Source organism: Sorghum bicolor, chromosome 2 (genome assembly GCF_000003195.3).
Source record: "Sorghum bicolor cultivar BTx623 chromosome 2, Sorghum_bicolor_NCBIv3, whole genome shotgun sequence".
Taxonomy (NCBI): Eukaryota; Viridiplantae; Streptophyta; class Magnoliopsida; order Poales; family Poaceae; genus Sorghum; species Sorghum bicolor.
Genome location: NC_012871.2, coordinates 9,952,414 through 9,972,289, shown reverse-complemented (window position 1 = coordinate 9,972,289; position 19,876 = coordinate 9,952,414).

The window sequence follows — 19,876 nt, the reverse complement described above, 5'->3', positions numbered from 1 at the left end:
TTGTCTATTAATATTACCCTTATTTGTGGTTATATGTGAGATTTGACTTCCTGGGCTCACATATGGTGTGTACCTGGTTTTGTTCTTAAAACTGGGTGCTACAAAGTGGTATCAAAGCAACGCTGACTGTAGGACGTAAGCCTAGTTAGTCATGGTCGTTTTAGTCATCTTTGCTTCACTACATTCAGGCTTACTATCTCACCCTTGCTATTTGCTAAAATTCTTATGCTTCTATCATCTAATTCTATTCTAAAAGTATTGCTTCTATTCTAACTCCCTCTTGGTCTAATTCCATAGATGGTTCGTAACGAGAAGATTGCTCGCAGCAACTCTGGAAGACCATGCTTAACACGGGGTATCTATGGATTAACGGAACCAGAGTATGAAGAAGTTCGTCCTATCCCATCAAGACATATTTGTTGGCGAAAGGAGTACTTTACCACATCCTTTAGTGGGGAAGATTTCTTTCACCCTCGGCTTGTGCGTATACTGCAAGACCACTATCCTGAACAGCAAGCCAAGGTGGAATATAAGTGCACCAAGTGGACTCATCCTAAGTACGAGAGCCACTGGAGCACAGAAGCACACATCACGAGGTGGAATGAGTTTACTGGTTCACGCGTGGTGGAATCCATTCACTCGTCTCTCAGTGACCGTTTCAGTAAGCATGCTAGCATCTCTGATGCTGCCCATCAAGCTCTTCTGGCATATCATGGAAAGCACTACGAAGAGAGGAAGAATGGCAAACAAAAGTATCTTCCTCGTCGTCCACCAGGCACTTTGCAATGTGTGATGGCTGACCGCTACTTGGAGCAGAATGAACAACTAAAGGAGATGGCTGTGACTATCCAAGTCATGCATCAAAAGTTGGAAGACAGTCAACTGGAATTGGCAGAAGTAAGGCAACACTATGAGGAAGCCCTTGATGAGATTGATGAGTGGAGAAGTCGTGGTGGATTACCTAAGATCAATGAGGTGGAGGACATACCTCGCTTAACTCCACGAAAGAGATGCTACCCTGGATGCCGCTGCAGTAACACCGTGTTTAAGAAGTAGGAAGTCCCCCTTTGTGATAAACGATAGTAGTAAACGTTGAGGTTAGTCATATATGTGTGCTTTGTGAATCTTTAATGTTTGGTTGTTTTGTCTTAGTGCTTATGATTGAGTTGGATTTTGTAATGAGTGCAATGACGTTGTGGGTTTCTCCACAATTTCGTTTAGTTTATAGGTCTAAGATATAAGGACTAGTGAATAAATAGGTGGGTTTTAGTTTCTCTTGTTTCTCCGTCCTTGTCTTTTGGGAGCAACTTATCTTCTTGTCAAGGACCTCGGCTCCCAGCTCAGCAGGTCCCTGACTTCGCAGATTATAGCTGGAGGAAGAGGAAGGCGCCAGGGCTCTGCCCTGCGCCTGGTAGCGAAGGGGGTGAGATTAGGAGAACAGGGATGAGAGAATAGACTGATAACTCATTGCTTAATCTTAACTGAGTAGCTGGTTACATCTCATAGGAGCTGAGCTCCTTGATTCTAATGCCAGGCATTAACTACAGCCGGCTAATTACTACTTGACTACTCTCCTTCTTCTTGAGCCACGCATAGGCCTTAATCACCAGCCGTCCTGGCCTCTTCATGGCCCTGAGCTGCACCTCGTGTCCGAGGCCGATGGCTGTACTGATGGCCCCACATCACATCTCTCCCCCCCTCGACGAGCAGCTCGTCCTCGAGCTGGAAGGTGGGGTAACGCTCTTGGAAATTCTCCAAGTCTTCCCAGGTTGCTGATGCAGCAGGTTCATCCTTCCAGTGCTCCAGGACTTGACGCATGCCCCTGGCCAGTCTTGCTCGTGTGACGCGGTCTGGTACTGGCCGAGTGGCGCCGTGGTGGGTAGGAGGCAGAGCTGGTGGTGCTGATGGAGGTGTGCCGACGAATTTCTTGAGGAGGCCGACGTGGAACACATCATGCAGTTTGGCGCCTGCAGGAAGTTCCAGTCGGTATGCAACCTCGTTGATGATGGCAGTGATGCGGTAGGGGCCGTAGAAGCGGGGCCGCAGCTTGCCCTTGGTGGCGCCTTGAAGTGATGCTGGGTGGCGATGGCGAAGACGGAGCCAAACCTAGTCACCTACCGCGAAGTGGACCTCCCTGTGATGCTTGTTGTAGTGCTTCTTGTAGACTTCTTGCGCCTGGAACGTGCATCTCCCAGCAGTTCGTCACGGGCAGCCATGCTTTTGGCCACGGCGAGGACCCGGGACTCTCCTGGTTCATAAGAACGGATGGAGGGTGGGTCGCGGCCATAGACGATGGCGAATGGCGTGGTCTTTAGCGCAGTTTGGAATGCGGTGTTGTAGACAAACTCTGCCCATGGCAGCCAGCGAAGCCATTGCCGTGGCCTGTCCCCCGTTATACAGCGGAGATACATCACAATGATCTTGTTAGCAGCTTCAGTTTGGCCATCAGACTGAGGATGGAAGGCAGTCGTCATCCTCAGCTTGATTCCAGACAGCTTCATCAGTTCTTTCCAGAATATGGAGGTGAACACCGAGTCCCTGTCTGATACGATGGACTGGGGAATGCCATGAAGATGTACAATCTCAGAGAAGAAAGCTTGGGCCACTGACTCCGCTGAGTAAGGGTGGGTGAGGGCAATGAAATGACAGTATTTACTGAATCTGTCCACTACTGTCAAGATAACAGATTTGCCCCCGACTTTGGGTAAAGCCTCAACGAAGTCAATGCCAATGTCTACCCAAATTGCCGACGGTACTGGCAGGGGGAGCAGAAGACCTGCTGGGTGAAGGTGTTCTGATTTGTAGCGCTGACATGTTGCACAAGCACGCACGAAGTCTTGCACTACTGCACGCAGATTGGGGGAGTGGAAGTCTTGGCGGAGACGATGCAGCGTGCGTTGCACACCTTCATGGCCATTGTCGTGCACAGCCGCCAGGATCTCATGGAGCAGGGGAGCGCCTGGAGGGATGTAGAGGCGCCCCTGAAATGCCACCAGGCCGTCAATGACAGCCCATGGCGCAGAGCGTTTGTTGGTGAGGATCTCTTCGCGGAGGGTGATCAAAGCTGGGTCCTGTTCGTTGGCCTGACATAGGCGTGTGATGAAGTCGAAACAGGGTCCAGTGATTGCCATAGTAGCCAGCTCTTCTGTATCACGGCGAGATAGGGCATCGGCCACGGTGTTGGAGCAGCCAGCCTTGTATTCCACTGAAAAATCGAAGCCCAGGAGCTTTCCCACCCAATGATGCTGCGGGATGGTGGCCAGACGCTGATCAAGTAGGAACTTAAGGCTGTAATGATCAGTGCGGACCAGGAAACGCCGACCCCAAAGGTAAGGCCTCCAGTGGCGGATGGCGAGGACGAGACCAATCAATTCTCGTTCGTAGGCGGCTAGGGACTGGTGTCTTGGGGCCGCCGGCCTGCTGAAGAAGGCGATGGGATGCGTTCCCTGCAGCAGTACAGCCCCGAACCCGTAAGTGAACGCATCGCACTCCACAATGAACTGGAGCGTGAAATCGGGGCTGTAGTGACAGCCTTTTTTAGAGCCTGGAATGCTTCTGCTGCTGCTTCAGACCAGGAGAACCCCTCTTTTTTGAGAAGGGCAGTGAGGGGAGCGGCGATCGAGCCAAAATCTTGGACAAATTTGCGGTAGTAACCTGCCAGCCCTAGGAATCCACGAACTGCCCGTGCTGAACGGGGTACTGGCTAGTCCGCCACTGCCTGGACCTTGGCGGGGTCCATGGCCACGCCGTTGGCCGAGATAACATGGCCCAAGTACGCGATGGAGGAGGAGCCAAAAGCGCACTTGGACTTCTTGACGAAGAGTCGATGCTGCTGGAGGAGGCTGAGGACAGCGCGGACGTGGCCAAGGTGCTCGGCCATGGACTGGCTGTATATCAATATGTCGTCGACGAAGACCAGCACGAACCGGCGTAAGTAGGGCCTCAAGATGTCGTTCATCAAGGCATGAAACGTTGCCGGTGCGTTGCAGAGGCCGAAGGGCATGACGAGGAACTCATAAAGCCCTTCGTGAGTCCGAAAAGCTATCTTCTCGATGTCGCCCGGTCGCATCCGGACTTGATGATAGCCGGAACGCAGGTCCAACTTGGAGAAGAATCGGGCGCCGTTCAGCTCGTCCAGGAGCTCATCGACGATCGGGATGGGGAAGGCGTCCTTTACAGTGATGGCGTTGAGGGCTCTGTAATCGACGCAAAAGCGCCAGGATCCGTCCGCCTTCTTCACTAGCAGCACCAGAGAGGAAAAAGCGGATGAGCTGCGCCGGATCAGCCCTTGCTGCATCATGGTCGCGCACTGCCTTTCCAGCTCATCTTTGTGGGCAGCTGGATAGCGGTATGGACGGACGGCGACTGGTGCAGACCCCGGGATAAGAGTGATGGCGTGATCCCTGGACCGTGGCGGTGGCATGCCCGATGGCTCGATGAAGATGGACTCAAACTGGTCCAGGAGCGCGACCAGGGGGTCGGTGTCGAGGCAGGCCTTCAGGCGTGGTCTGGACGGACCGGAGACGCCTTTCCAGCAGACGGCGCGCCCCTGGTGCTGCACTGTCATAGACAGGGTGCCGAAGTCCCAGAGTATAGGCCCCAGGGTGGCCAACCACTGGGTGCCCAGCACCACATCATAGCCCGCCAGGGGCAGTGCGAAGAAGTCGGCGACGAAGGGGGTCCCCTCGATGGAGAACGCCGCTGCACGGTATACGCCTGGGCACGGCACCCGCTCGCCATTAGCCACGGTTACTTTCATACCGCCGTGGAGCTGGAGGTGGAGAGAGGTGCGGGCTGCTGGCTCGGCCGCGACGAAATTATGCGTCGATCCCGAGTCTAGCAGGGCCAGCAGCGAGACGCTACCCAGGTTGATGTGGAGTTGCATCGTGTCCCTTGTGCGGACTCCGGCGATGGCGAGGAGGGAGATCGTGGGGTCCTCCAGGTTGACCAGCGGCTCCAGCTCTGCGGGATCCTCTTCCTCGGTGAGGTCCAGGAAGAAGAGGCACTGGCAGACTCGATTATGGCCGCGAGAGTACTTGTCGTTGCAATTGAAGCAGAGGCCCTGGCGGCGGCGGTCTTCCATCTCCGTCGGGGTGAGCCGCCGCACCTGGCGGCCTTCGAAAACCGGCGCAGGGACCCGTCCGCCCACTCGGGGAGGCGCGGGTAGAGCCAGCGGCTGGGCCGGACCCGCCAGTAGCCCACAGCCTGCGAGTCGGGGCGCCGCAGCGCTAGGCGCGGCGACCGCGGAGACGCTCTGCTCGCGGATCTCCAACTTGCGCGCCAGACTCATCGCCACGATGAGTGTTTGGGGGTTCTGCATCTCGACGTCGTGGCTGAGCGGCGGTCCGAGACCCGCCGTGAATGCCTGGATTCGTTGCTCCTCGTCCAGGGGACCGACGCGCGGCAGCAAGGCCTCGAACCGGTCCTGGTAGTCGGAGACCGACCCGGTGCGCTTGCAGGCCATCAGCTCCCCCATTGGATTGGAGCGGAGGGGGGGCCGAACCGAAGGTTGAGAAGCTCGGAGAAGCGGCGCCATGAAGGAGTGCCCTCCGACTGCTGCACCTGGATATACCACATTTGTGCGCTGCCTTCCAAGTTGTAAGATGCCATCCATACCTGCTCCTCGGCGATGATGCGCTGCTGGACGAAGTATGATTCGCAGCGATTGATGAACGCCAGTGGGTCGGATTTCCCGTCGAACTTGGGGAAGTCCAGCTTCTGGAAGCGGGGCGGTCGATCGCCCCTGTTTTCGCCGAACTGCTGCGCGCCCGATGCTGACGAGGAAGGAGGTGGTTGCTGACGCAGCGTCAGCAGCTGCTGCTGCATCGCGGCAATCCCCTTGGTTAGCTCGGCAACCTGCTGGCTTAGTTCAGCGATGGAGGCTTCAGACATAGCTGGTGTTGATGAAACAGAGGAGTGGGTTGGGGATGATGGAGTGGAGGTGGAAGAACGGTGGCCGGAGGATCGACGGACCCCTGATACCAAGTTGTCAAGGACCTCGGCTCCCAGCTCAGCAGGTCCCTGACTTCGCAGATTATAGCTGGAGGAAGAGGAAGGCGCCAGGGCTCTGCCCTGCGCCTGGTAGCTGAAGGGGGTGAGATTAGGAGAACAGGGATGAGAGAATAGACTGATAACTCATTGCTTAATCATAACTGAGTAGCTGGTTACATCTTATAGGAGCTGAGCTCCTTGATTCTAATGCCAGGCATTAACTACAGCCGGCTAATTACTACTTGACTACTCTCCTTCTTCTTGAGCCACGCATAGGCCTTAATCACCAGCCGTCCTGGCCTCTTCATGGCCCTGAGCTGCACCTCGTGTCCGACGCCGACGGCTGTACTGATGGCCCCACATCACACTTCTTCAGTTCAAATCTCTATTCTCGGAGGACCATAAAATCATGTGAAAATTCTGGGTGATAGTAGGCTTTAAGATCCTTCTCTGACCGCAAGAATCACCCCCATAGCTGCTGTGGTTTGGGAACTATGAAAATCACAAGATGGTATAGTTGAGCTGTTAGGAATCTGGACCAGTTTAGTTGCCTACTGTTTTAGACAAATGTAACTCCGGAATTTGGGAAAAGGTTCTACAATAAAGTTTTAGGTCCTTTGATAAGCTTTCCAACGATGCAAACTACAACTTTATCGGATTATGAGGACGTGAGTTATGACATCTACAAGTTGAAGTTTTTGCACAGTTTCAAAATCTGGACAGTTTTGGTTAGCTCCTACTTTTCAGCCAACTTAGCATCAGAATCTGGAAAAGTGGGATATACAGAAGTTTTGGAGGACTTCATAAGATTTCCAATCATGTAAGACTCGTCCCCATATGATCTAAGTAGCTCGAGATATGACTTCTGCAAATTGATGTATCAATGCTGAGACATTGTCGGGATGGATATCATGTATGGCTGTTTTACCTAGGTTTAATGAAAGAAACTAAGGAAGCCTTCTATATGAAAGTTGTAGGAATATTGATAAGGTTTCTAACACTATAAGCTAATACCTTATTGGATAAACAGAAAAGGAGTTATGCCTATTTTACTGCGTTGGTGTTTCTCGTGTTATGAGGAATTTCAGAGTTCTTGTACATATCAGTGCACATGAGTTTCTCTTCGGTATTAGAAGATCTTATTATAAGAAACATACTTGGGAGGTAGACTAGACTACCCATTTAAACCCCTAATTACCTTTTCTAAGGGGGTAGTCTTATCAAAGGAGTTACAGGGAAAAGTATTGGTTAATGTTGGATCATCGATAAGGACCTCAAGTGTTTGGTAAATTTGGTTTTGATGCAAGAAATAGTTCCATTGAAGTGTGCTAATATGGATGGAGATATAGGTCATCGCTGGTACTCAAAGCTTGGAAGTGGTGCTTGTGAGAATCAGGTGACACCAAAGTCTACAAAGTTATACATGGGATGTGAGAGCAAAGCAATTCAACTCTGATAGAGGTACCACGGGTTGGAACGTAGTGATGAAACCAACTCTAGATCATGAGACTTGGTACAGTGATTTTAAAAGACCATATGATGTGAATCATCTAGACAGTATATGAAGAGCTAGTCCATACTGTCCCCCTACCTATCTCATTTTAAGGGGGGTAGTACCTTGATATGATAGATTAATGCCCTTTCAATTCACCCTGAAGTAAGAAGTGTCTCTGGAGATATCCCATCTATCCTGGCTCAAGAGAGTGAAATTGGTCACTTGACAACTTAGGAAGTGGATATGCTACATGTACTGTTGACTCTACGGAGACTCAAAAGACTTCATTACTAAATGGAGCATGACCAGTATGTTCTAGTTAATGGAAGTTCTCATCTAGGAGATGTCATCTTTAATGATGGACTTAAGAAGGTTAAAGATGCAAGAGTTGGAAACCACCAAAGGAAGATGAATGAGACTTAGAGTTTTATAGATATGGCAAGAAGCTATCATAGGTTTGCTGGGGCCAATGTGATCTTGACATAAGAGTAAATAATAGATTGACTTGGAATGATAAGATTCTATCAGTGGTTCACGGAAGGTGTTATAAAGATGAACAAATAGAGTTCTTTTATCCCAGCAAGACTTTAGATGTGCTCTACACAAGAAAAGTAATGGCTTGTGCGTAAGTCAACTAAGTGGGTTGGATTAACTGACATGTGATGTGAAGGTAACCATAGTGGATCGTGGAGATACTATCCTCCTGAATGTAGGAGTGATATCTGCATAGAATGTAGGTATCTAAAGGGCATCTTTAGAAAGTTGGATTTGAGCTAGTCACATTATCGATGGATTCGAGTGAATCAAGAGTTATGACTAGGAGAAATGCTATCACTTGTAGGAGAAAAAGCCTTTGCGTCAGAGCATAAAGAGTGTGCTAGAGGAGTTCAAATGACACTGAAATTTGAAGGGTTGAGTGTTGAACTGGGTGATGTCACTAGTACTGCCAAAGGAGCTCTACTAATTACTCATTTGAACCACAGGAACTACAAAGATTACTTAGAAGATATGTTGTGAGCTTGTGTATTACGGTATGGTGCAAAGAGTTTACCGTATGCGAAGTTTTCTTAGAACTACAGTGAGTAGAAGAGCCTTCAGTGGGAGCCTTTTGAAAGCTGGTATGGATGTAAGTGTAGAACCCTGTTGATTTGGAATCAAACGGGAGAACACCAATGTTTGGGCTAGAAGTTCTAAGTGATGTAGAACAGCAATTGAGAATTGGTTTTGAAGTGGGAAACTATGTGTTTTTGGAAGTGCCACATATGAGAATTGAGTGGAGGTTTAATATGAAAGGAAAGTTAGCACCAAGATATGTCGGGCCTTTCAAGATGTAAGAAATATGGAACGAAGTGTCTTACCAAATAGAGCTACCTGAAAGTTTAGGAGGAGTGTATGATGACTACCATGTGTCTCAACTTAAAAAGTACTTGCGTGTACCACAAGAGCAGATGTCGTTAGAAGAATTCACTGTTAAATCGGATTTCACATACAAGAGTATCTGGTAAGAATTTTGGAAACAACAGAAAGGTTACTAGGAGTTGGATCTTTAGGATGTACAAAGTCCAGTGGAATCAGTGCACTGAAGAGGAGGCTATTTGTAACAGAGAAGAGGATCTAAGAAAAAAAAAACCTACCCGCAGTTGTTGGAATAAGCACCAACCGAATCTCGAGGACGAGATTCATTTTAAGGGGGGTAGAATTGTAACACCCCAAAATTTGCAATTTTCCAAAATAGGATAAATTGTTAACTTGTGTATTTTTGTGCCCATGAAATATAGGAAAAATAATATTTTTCTTTAAATTAAAATTTACCATAGGAGCTAGCAACTTGTTTGAGCATGCATGTCTTTGCATTTGATTTATTGAGATGAGTGGTTTTGACTAAAGTTTGAAAAGAATTTAAATTTGTTTTGAAAATGTTTTGAAATAGGTTTGTTTTAAAAGAAAAGAGAAACAGAAAATAAAAAGAGAAAGACTCTCTCCCTCGCTGCTCTTGGGCTCGGCCCACTCCTTTTTTTTCCCCGCGGCCTGCCCACCTCTTTCCCTCCCCCCTTTCTCTCTTCGCAGCGCGGCCCAGCGCCAGCATCCGGCCCAGCAGCTGAGCGCCAGCGCCCTCTTCTCTCCTTCCACTGACAAGCAGGTCTCGCGCCCTGAGTCACTGCCTGGTGGGGCCCACCTGTCGGTTCCGTCTCCCCCCTCGTAACCAAGCTGGACTCGGTGGAGATTCCGCACCGGCCAAGCGCGATCCCTGCGGCTGGCTTGCCTCGCACGCCGAGGAGGCTTTAAATAGCGGTCTCCACTCCGCCGCAACCCCCTACCCCCAACCCTAGAGCAAATCGCCATCCTAGCCGAGCCGCAGCAGCCGCCGAGATCGCCGTCGAGATCAAACTTGTGTTTCGTCGAGTCTCTGTCCCCGTAAGCGCGACGCCGAGCTTCGTTATGACCTCTCGAAGCCGCTAGACCTTTCGCCCTCCTATTTTTTCGCCTTGGTATGCTCACTTTGCGGCACCGAACTTTGCAGGAGCCCCGCCGTCCGCCGATCTCCGTTGTGGCCTCACTCCGACCGCGCCTCGACTTTGTTTTGGCCCTAGAGAAGATCGCGGTAAGCTCCTCTACGCCCCTGTGTCTTTGGTTCGTCTGCTCGTGCCCTAAAACCCCCAAACCGCAAGCTCCGGCCATCACCGGCCATGGCGCCGCCGTGGCCACGCCCAACTCCGGCCGGCCGACCCGTTCATCCCCCGCCCGATCTAATCTGTCCGTTGATCCGCGATCCAACGACCGAGATCAAAGGATACCCCTTCGGCCGCACTTTTTGCAAAAGAGCCCCCCGGGTTTTTAAATATGTAACCCGCGATCCAAGACGTTTTCTCTGTTTACGCTTTCTGTCTTTGAAAACGTAAATCCCGACGGTTAGATTAAAAATACGTTTCAGCAAATTACCAAATTGCCACTGGATTTGTTTTATTCATAAAATGTTCATCTTAATTCCGTTTTGACTCGTTCAAATTGTGTTGGTTTTGTATTCAAAAGATCTACATGTTAGTACCACTATTTTCTCAGTTTGAAACTTTTTAATTCCGTGACCCAAATTAATTAATTGTTTTTCTAAGGAAAATCTTAGAAAATTCATATATTCTTCGTTTTAACTCTGTTTTGATCCGTTCAAATTTCGTTAGATTCGTTTTTGCGTAATCTATAGATTAGTAGCTCTGTTATACATGCTTCCAACTTTTTAAATCTGAACTTAGTTTTAATCTATTATTTTATTAAAGGAAATCTTAGGAAAATCATAACTTCTTCGTTATAGCTCCGATTTTCGTGATCTTTACGTCTGTGTGATCGTAGAGCGATGTAGATTTGTTTTATAAACTTTTTATCTTTATTTGCTACTGTTGGTGTATTGTTCTAATTATAGGTTTGTTTTGCTTTGTATGATTGCCTCTGGATGATTGTTGTTGATGTGATGACAGAGTTTAGTCGGTGAGCTTTTACGTGGTGTTCAAGAAGCAGATTGTGGAAGGTTTGGAACCAAAAGAAGGATCTGAGTTTCAAGGCAAGTATAGCATGGGATCATCCTTGTTTCCTAATAATTTTAATCACACAATTCATATTGCATGTGTCTTCTTGCTAAGGATTTCCTAGTATTGATCTTATACCTTGTCAACTATGGTTATGCATTGGGTAGCTTATGCTAGTGCTCCACTAAACCATGATCTTGTAATTTGATTAATGGAATATGCAATAAACATTAAAAGATGACTTTTTAGCAACTTTGGAAAAGAGGGCTGGAGCATTGGGCTATCTCATGGTGCTCTAGTTTCTCTCCATAAGGACTTATCTGTATCTGACCATCCGGGACATACAGTACAACTGTGAGGGCTACATGGCTCTGGCTTTAGCTCAGTATGAGAACCTTTTCTAGCTTGTTAGTGGTTACCCTTGTGGCGCAAGTGGGGGATAGCAGACCGTGGATTCCTGCGGGTGAGTCACACGGACTGACTAACGAAACCTAGCGGGCCTAACTTGTTAGACGAACCTTTGAAAGGCTTCATAGTGAACCCTGATGGCCTCCCTAGGAAGGGGGTTAAGAGACTCGCGACCTCGGGCGAAAGGGTAAATCACGACTCACAGTGAAAGTGTACAACCTCTGCAGAGTGTAAAACTGGTATATCAGCCGTGCTCACGGTCACGAGCGGCCTTGGACCAATACAGAATAAATGATCACTAATGGCAAATCATTAATGTTATTATTGTTAATATGTTGTTTATGCTATTCTTTATTCACTTTACTTGATCATGAGTTTGCTTTGGGACTCGACAACTTGATGCTACTCAAATGCTAAAATTGTGACAACTAAAAGCTACATGCAGTTCAACCAGTGTCTAGCCTTTGAGCCTCATGAACCCTATGTTATTCTTGCTGAGTACAAGATGTACTTACGCTTGCCTTTACATTTTATTTGGACAAAAATCCCGGATGGGTACCAGATTGCAAGCTTGGAAAAGAGTTTAGGCTTGTGCTCAACCAGTCAGTTGTCCCTGTGGATTTGGAGCTTTCGCCTGAAGAACGGAGTGTCTTTCCGCTGTTTGCTATCTAAGGTTATATCTTTTATACTAAGTTCGTTATATTTAAGCATTGTCTATTGATATTACCCTTATTTGTGGCTATATGTGAGATTTGACTTCCTGGGCTCACATATGGTGTGTACCTGGTTTTGTTCTTAAAACTGGGTGCTACAGTTTTCCTTTTCTCTGTTCTGCCAATACATCCACAACTTATTCTTATGTTTTTTTCTCATTCCTATGTTTTCAATTCTTCTATTCCAAAGAGGTCCTAAGGTTTGTAGGTGCTTTTATTTTTGCTCTGTACGTGCCTTTATTATTGTTTCGAAGATTGGGGCTTAGATTAGTTTCATGTATGTTAAGGTAAAAGGTGGTTGTGGTTTTATATTAATAGTTGGTTTTATAGGTTCATGAAACTCAACATGATAATCCATGGGAGGATCTCTCTGAAACTCTTGGATTGATCATATTCCAACCACACTGTTATTTGAGGGCAATTACAGTACACAGGACGAGTTAATGTGCATGCTATGGACATCATCCTCTGCTTATTATTTGTCAGGCCTTGTTTAGTTCGCAAAAAATTTCAAGATTCCTCGTCACATCGAATCTTTGGTCGCATGCATGGAGCATTAAATATAGACGAAAATAAAAACTAATTGCACCGTTTACCTCTAATTTGTGAGATGAATCTTTTGAACCTAGTTACTCCGTGATTGGACAATGTTTGTCAAATAAAAACGAAAGTGCAAGTGCTTCTCGGATTTCTAGGTTTCAGTTCTGACACAACAGAGTAATACATATCCAGGTCCACTAATCTAGATATTTGTCCAAAGTGCTGATTAATCTGAAGCCCTCTAAACAACGCCCAACAATTTAGCCAGGCAATAATATTTGTGTAAAATCACCCAACATTTTTTTCTCAGCACTCAGCAGCAGCAATTAGGCCATATATATGTTATATTGATTCTGTGTTTTAAAAAAGATTTATTATATATTTCCAGTTATCATCAAGAGTTAGGTTTGTTGCATTGAAATGTGGTCGGATGTTGGAAATTTTCTTTAGAAAATAAAAAGAAATCCAGCTTCTGCAGCCACACACAATAGTTATGTTAGTCAACTATTTGTCAAAGTTAAATAAAACGAGAAGAGTTAAGAGGGCTCCTTGGAAACAACCTCTAATCCCTTGCTATAACACCCTAAATTTTGCAAGCTTTCAAAATAGGAGAATTTGATTTAATTATGTTTTTTGGTGCTCATAAAGCATATAAATAATATTTTTTTAATTAAATTGAAATCTAATATAAGACTTAGTAACATGTCTGAGCATGCATGCTACTGCATTTTATTTATTGAGATGAGTGGTCTTGACTAGAAATTCAAAATGATTAAAAGTGCTTTGGAAAAGATTTTCAAATGGTTTTGAAATAAAAAAAAGAAGAAAGAAGAAAATTTACCCCTTCTCGGTTTTGGCCCGAGAGCCCCTAACTCCCTCCCCTCTCAGCCTGCCCCGTCTTTGACCTCCACCCACGCGGTCTTAGCCCAGGAGCAACAACCGGCCCAGCGTGTCTCCCCCTCTCTCCCTTTCGCTGACTGGTGGGTCTCGCTCATCAGTGTCCTCTCCCTCCTTCCTTTCTTCTTCCTGAGACTATGGCCAGCCGGGACTTCTACCGAGCGGCACAAAATCACGATCCTCCTGGGATTCCTTGCCAATGCACGCACCAAGCCTCTATAAAACATCAAACCCTCCCCCGTGCTTCCGTTTTTTCCATCTATTGAAGCCATGAGGCCCTAGCCACCGCCCAGAGCTGATTTCGATCTCGTCGAACACAGAGAAGGAGCCGCCATCACCATTGCCACTCGTTGTTGCCCTCTGCTCATCGAAAGCACCTTGCCGAGGTTCGTGGCGCATATGCGAAGCCATTGGGCTTTTCCTTTTGCAAATTCGAGCTTTGATTCACTCAACTCGGGTCGCCGATGTGCTCAGGGAGCTCATCGTCCGCCCCACACCTCGATGCTAGACCTCCTCGAGCTCTCTCTGCTGCCAAGAAACGTTGAGGTGAGTTTGTCTTCACCTGCTATTTCTCCCGATGGTTTTCTTTTAACTTATGGCGCTTGGAAACAGTGGTTCGTTGAACTCTAGCGAGGTTTCTGACATCGGCCATGGTGCTCTGCCATGGGAAGCTCATCGTCGGCCGTCTGCCCCTCCCTGGGTCATCCTAAACCGTCAGATATACTACAGCCTCTATCCTTATGCGTATAGGTTGCGCGTCATTGTGCCATTTGGAAGGGGGCTCTACATCTACTCGCCAATTGGAAACCTTGCGGCCCTAACTTATTAGATGAACTTTTAAAAGGCTTCATAGTGAACCCTATCGACCTTCCTCGGTAGTGGGTTAACAGGTCGACGGGCCTCGGGCGAAAGGGTAAATCATGAACCCATGAGTTTTGTATTAAAGATGATGATTCTTGTTATGTTATTCTGCTCATTGTTTATTGTTTTTATGCTCTACATTATTTATGTCACTTTGATCATGAGTTTGTGGGATCTACTACTTTGTTGCTGTATTTTTAGAGTTCGACATGGACTTACTCTTACTATTTACCCCACACTTTAGGAGGAGTTGAGGCTTGTGATCAAGCAGTCGGTTTGTTTAGACTGGTAGGTCCATAAGGTTTCCAATTGGCGAGCAGATATAGAGCCCCTCTTCCAAATGGCACAATAACGCGTAGCCTATACACATAAGGATAGAGGCCGCACTATACCCGAGTCGGCAAGCCCCTCTATCGCCCTTAGGGGTAACCTCTAACAAGCTAGAAAAGGTCTTTATACTGAGCTAAAGCCAGAGTCATTATAGCCCTTATGGTTGCACTGTCAATCTCGGGTGACTGCTTATAGACAAATCCTCAAGTTGCTAAAGTCATTTTTATCATTTGTTGCTTAAACATTAATCAAGTCACAAGATCATGGTCACAAAAAGAAAACCCAATGCTATACTTGCCTTGTTCCAATTGCTCTTGTTGATCGTGCTGGTCATCAAAGTACTGATCTTGATCACCGAAGTATTGCTCACTGTCTATATTCGATCACCAATCATCAACACACAAGCACTCGAAGCCAAACATACACGAAGCAAACAAGGCTACAGTTAGAACAGTACACAAATAGTAGCAAAATAATGTGAAAAGTTCATAAAATGATTCTACGCATCGCTACGAACACATAGATGTAAAGATCACAAAAATCAGAGCTAAAACGGAGAATATATGAATTTTTTAAGATTTCCTATAGAAAATTAATTAGTTAAATAATATCACGAAATTTAAAAGTTATAAACTAGTGGAGCAAGGTTACTATCATGTAATTTATGAGAATACGAATCTAACGCAAGTTGAACGGGTCAAACCAGTGGCATTTTTGTACGTAATTTGTGAAAGTGTATTTTGAAATCAAATCAAGGCTTTTAAGTTTTCAAAAGGACAAAGCGTATTTTCTCAAAGGCGTCGTGGACCGTGGGTTCTATAACCAAAATCTGCATGGGTCCTTTAGCAAGATTGCAGGCGAAGGCGTATGTTCTATTTTCACCCGTTAGATCTTGATCCGACGGTTTAGGATGATCCAGGGAGGGGCAGACGGCCGGCGACGAGCTTCCCACGGCGGAGCACCATGGCCAACATCAGAAACTTCGCCGGAGTTCAACGAACCATCGATTCCAAGTGCCATAAGTTATAAGAAAACCACCGGGAGAAAGAGCAGGTGAATACGAACTCACCGCGACGTTTCTTGGCAGCAGAGAGAGCTCAAGGAGGTCTGGCATCAAGGTAGGGTGGACAATGAGCTCCCTGAGCACATTGGTGACCCGAGTTGAGTGAATCAAAGCTCGAATTTGCAAAAGGAAAAGCTCAATGGCTTCACATATGCGCCATGAAGCTCAACAAGGTGCTTTTGATGACTAGAGAGGGCAATAGCAGGCGGCAATGGCGATGGCAGCTCCTTCTTTGTGTTCGACGAGATCCAAATCAACTCTAGGCGGTGGCTAGGGCCTCACGGCTTCAATAGATGGGAAAAAGGGAAGCGTGAGGGAGGGTTTGAAGTTTTATAGAGGCTTGGAGCGTGCATTGGCAAGGAATCCCAAGAGGATCGGGATTTTGTGTCGCTTGGTAAAAGTCCCGGTCGGACGCGGTCCCAGGAAGAAGAAAGGAAGGAGAGACAGTGATGAGCATGGCCCACCGGTTAGTGAAAGGGAGAGAGGGAGAGACACGCTGGGCCGGTTGCTGCTGCTGGGCCGCTGATGGGATAAGACCGCGTGCATGGGGGGTGAAGACGGGGCAGGCCGAGAGGGGAGGGAGTTGGGCCTCTCGGGCCAAAACCGAGAAGGGGAAAATTTTTCTTCTTTCATCTTTTTTTTATTTCAAAACCATTTGAAAATCATTTCCAAAGCAATTTGAATCATTTTGAATTTCTAGTCAAGACCACTCATCTCAATAAATAAAATGCAGTGGCATGCATGCTCAGACATGTTGCTAAGTCTTATATTACATTTTAATTTAGTAAAAAATATTATTTGTATGTTTTATGAGCATAAAAATACATAATGAAATCAAATTCTCCTATGTTGACGGCTTGCAAAATTTAGGGTGTTACACTTGCTTATTAACAAATGCTCTGCCTAGCGTCATCACACTTAGTAATGCAGTTCAATGTTGGATATGAAAACACATCGAGTTCACTTAATGCGGTTCAATGTCGATGTAATTCCTTTGCAGCAGATGAGCATAGGGATACCCTGGCTCCCGTGTCTGGCCAGCCTGGTAAGTGATCACCTCGTTTTGCTTTGCAGATGTAGTCGTAGGGAGTGTATTTAGTAATTAAAGGTAGTAAAGTAGATCAGGTTTTGCTTTTCAATCACCTGAGTACTTGAATAGAGGTAGTAAACACGGACATTTTTAAGGGAAGAAATAGATTGTTTTGTATAATACCATCGTTGGCTAAAATGTTGACAACTCACTCGACAAAAATTCCCCCCTTCTCGTTAGATATAATGCATGCTTGTGAAGGAAAACATTATGCAAATTGAAAATATGAATTTAATGTTAATTTGCATTGGGATTGTATTCAAGAAACAGTGTGCTTCGATGCAGAAAGAAAACTGATAAGCTAGACCCAGGAGAGTGCTGAGATCGTGTGCTAGCCTACTGTCAGTCTTTCCCACATGCTGTGCTCATCATCTCCAGATCACCCGCATGTAGTTTTGTGGACATTCGCACGTCACACACCCAGAGTCCAACTTCTTTTGTTGTAAACATGCATCCCACATGATCCTATACAACACGCCAACATTTCAGCTTCAGGTACTCACTAGAATCCCGATGCATCCCACACCCACGTGGTCCTTGATTTGGCACACCAGTCCACTACCACCAATCATTTGTCAAATAGACAAAAGCCAGGTATATATATATATATATATATATATATATATATATATATATATATATATATATATATATATTACATACAATGGCTTTATAGCCCATCAATGTTTCATTCATTGTACGTAGGGTCTATAGTGTAGTGTTGGCCTCTGGTGCTCTTAATCACAGTAGTTGAGAGCACTAAATTAAAGGGTTCTGCTAGTTTCCGCAAATTCAGTGGACACAGTTATAAAAGCTGAACTGAAACCGCTTGGCTCAATTCCATCAATCAAACAACAAAAAGCGTGATATTCAGTACGGGAACAGATGCTATGCCGAGTGTCTGATGTTTTGCCAAGAGCTAAATCTCAGGCATTAGGTGAAGAATGACACTCGGCAAAGGCTTGCACTCGGCAAAGACAGTATTTGCTGAGTGCAAGGCTCTCGGCGAAGAAAAACCCTTGGCAAAGTGGGTTCTTTGCCGAGTGCGGTGCTCAGCGAAGCCCACCTCTCGTTAAAGGGGGCCATGGGGTGACGGCAGCCTCCTGACGTCAGTCTTTGCCGAGTGCCTAACGTTGGCGCTCGGCAAAGACTTTTTAATTTTTTTAAGAAAATGCTTCACCCAGTGCCATGTACTAGGCACTCGGCAAACACCCTTCTTTGCCAAGTGTCAGGTCTGGCACTCGCAAAATGATTGTTTTTTTGTTCTTTTTCCTCATTTTTTTGTGAGGCCTTAATATAGTATTTAGTGGTACATATTCAAATTTGGTCCATTTTTTACTTTTTTCGCTATATTTGGTTCATTTATTTCATTTAGTTGAATTTTTCTGGATAATTTAAAATTGAACTAAAGGTGCATGGAATAATGGACTTTGGTTATTCAAAAAATTATATTTATGGTATTTAGTGTATGTTGAGGCGGTATCTAGGAACTCACATGAGCCTTGGAGCATCTTGTTCACGTAACATGACAAGGAATGTGCGAGAAAAGTGTATTAAATTAAATAAAATCCAAACGAAGTCCAAAAATCATGAAACTTGTCAGATGTCATGTCATCACATGTGGAGGCTATGGTAAAAATTGAGAAGGTTTCGAGCAAGTTGTAATGTCGGATGCCAAAAACCTACAAATCTGCACAAGTGATCACATGTGGAGATGTTTGGGTTTTTGGCATCCGATGTCATAACTTGCTCGAAACCTCTTCAAATTGTTACCATAACCTCCACATGCGATAACAATACACTTTTCCCGCACGGTCCTCGTCATGTTACGTGAACAAGATGCTCCAAAGCTCATGTGAGTTCCTGGATACCGCCTCAACATACACTAAATACCATTAGTATAATTTTTTGAATCACCGAATTCTATTATTCCATGCGCCTACACTTCAAATTTGGATTATGCCAAAAAATTCAACTAAATGAAATAAATGAACCAAATATAGCAAAAAAAAAGTAAAAAATGGACCAAATTTTAAATTGAGGCATAAATATTGTATTAAGGCCTCACAAAAAAATTGGGGCAAAAAACAAAAAAAACATTTTGTTGAGTGTCGGCAGGCACTTGGCAAAGGTTCTTTGTCGAGCGCCTCGTACATTGCACTAAAAAACCCACCAGACCCTTATTCCTCTAACCCTCGCGAGCCACCACCCCAGCCCCATGCCCCGCACCTGGCCCCCACGCCCCGCCGCCAAACAAATCACGCTGCCACCGCCGCTCGCCAGCCAAGCACCACCGTGCCGCGGGCCCCCGCCGCTCCCGCCACCGCCACCAGCCACCGACGCCCCATGGCAACGACTGTCACGGCCTCGTGCACCCAGCCGCTACTGCCTGACGCCCACGGCCAGCGCGGCCACGCACCCTCGGCACTGCGCCCCCTGTCGATGTGACCCCGTGCTTGGCCCTTGCGACCCACAGCCGAGTAGCACCTGCCCTGGTGCCGTGGTGAGGTCGCTGGCCGCCCTTCGCCGCCGGCCAGGAGGGAAGAAGAGGAGGTAGGTGGAAGGAGGAGGAAGCACGAAGAAGGAGGAGGAAGAAGAAGGAGGAAAAAGGGAAAGAGGAGGAAGAAGAAAGAGAAGGAGGAGGGAAAGGGAGAAGGACAAGGAGGAAGAAGAAGGAGAAGAATGAGGAAGGAGGAGGCCGGCGAGGCGAGGAAAGGAGAGGAGTAGGAGGCCAAAGAGGAAAAGGGCTGAAGGGGAGGTGGTGCCTCCATCGCCACGTCCCGTCCCGTTCTCGATGTTTTCTTCTCCGCCTGCACGCCCCGCCACCGCCCAAGGTATATGGATCGTCCTATTATGAATGTCGGCCTTCATGCCTTTGCGAATGTTGGCTTTTGTGCCGTTGTGGTTATCGGCCTTCGTGTCATTGTGAATGTTGGCCCTCGTGCCTATGTTTTCTATAGGTTTTGGGAA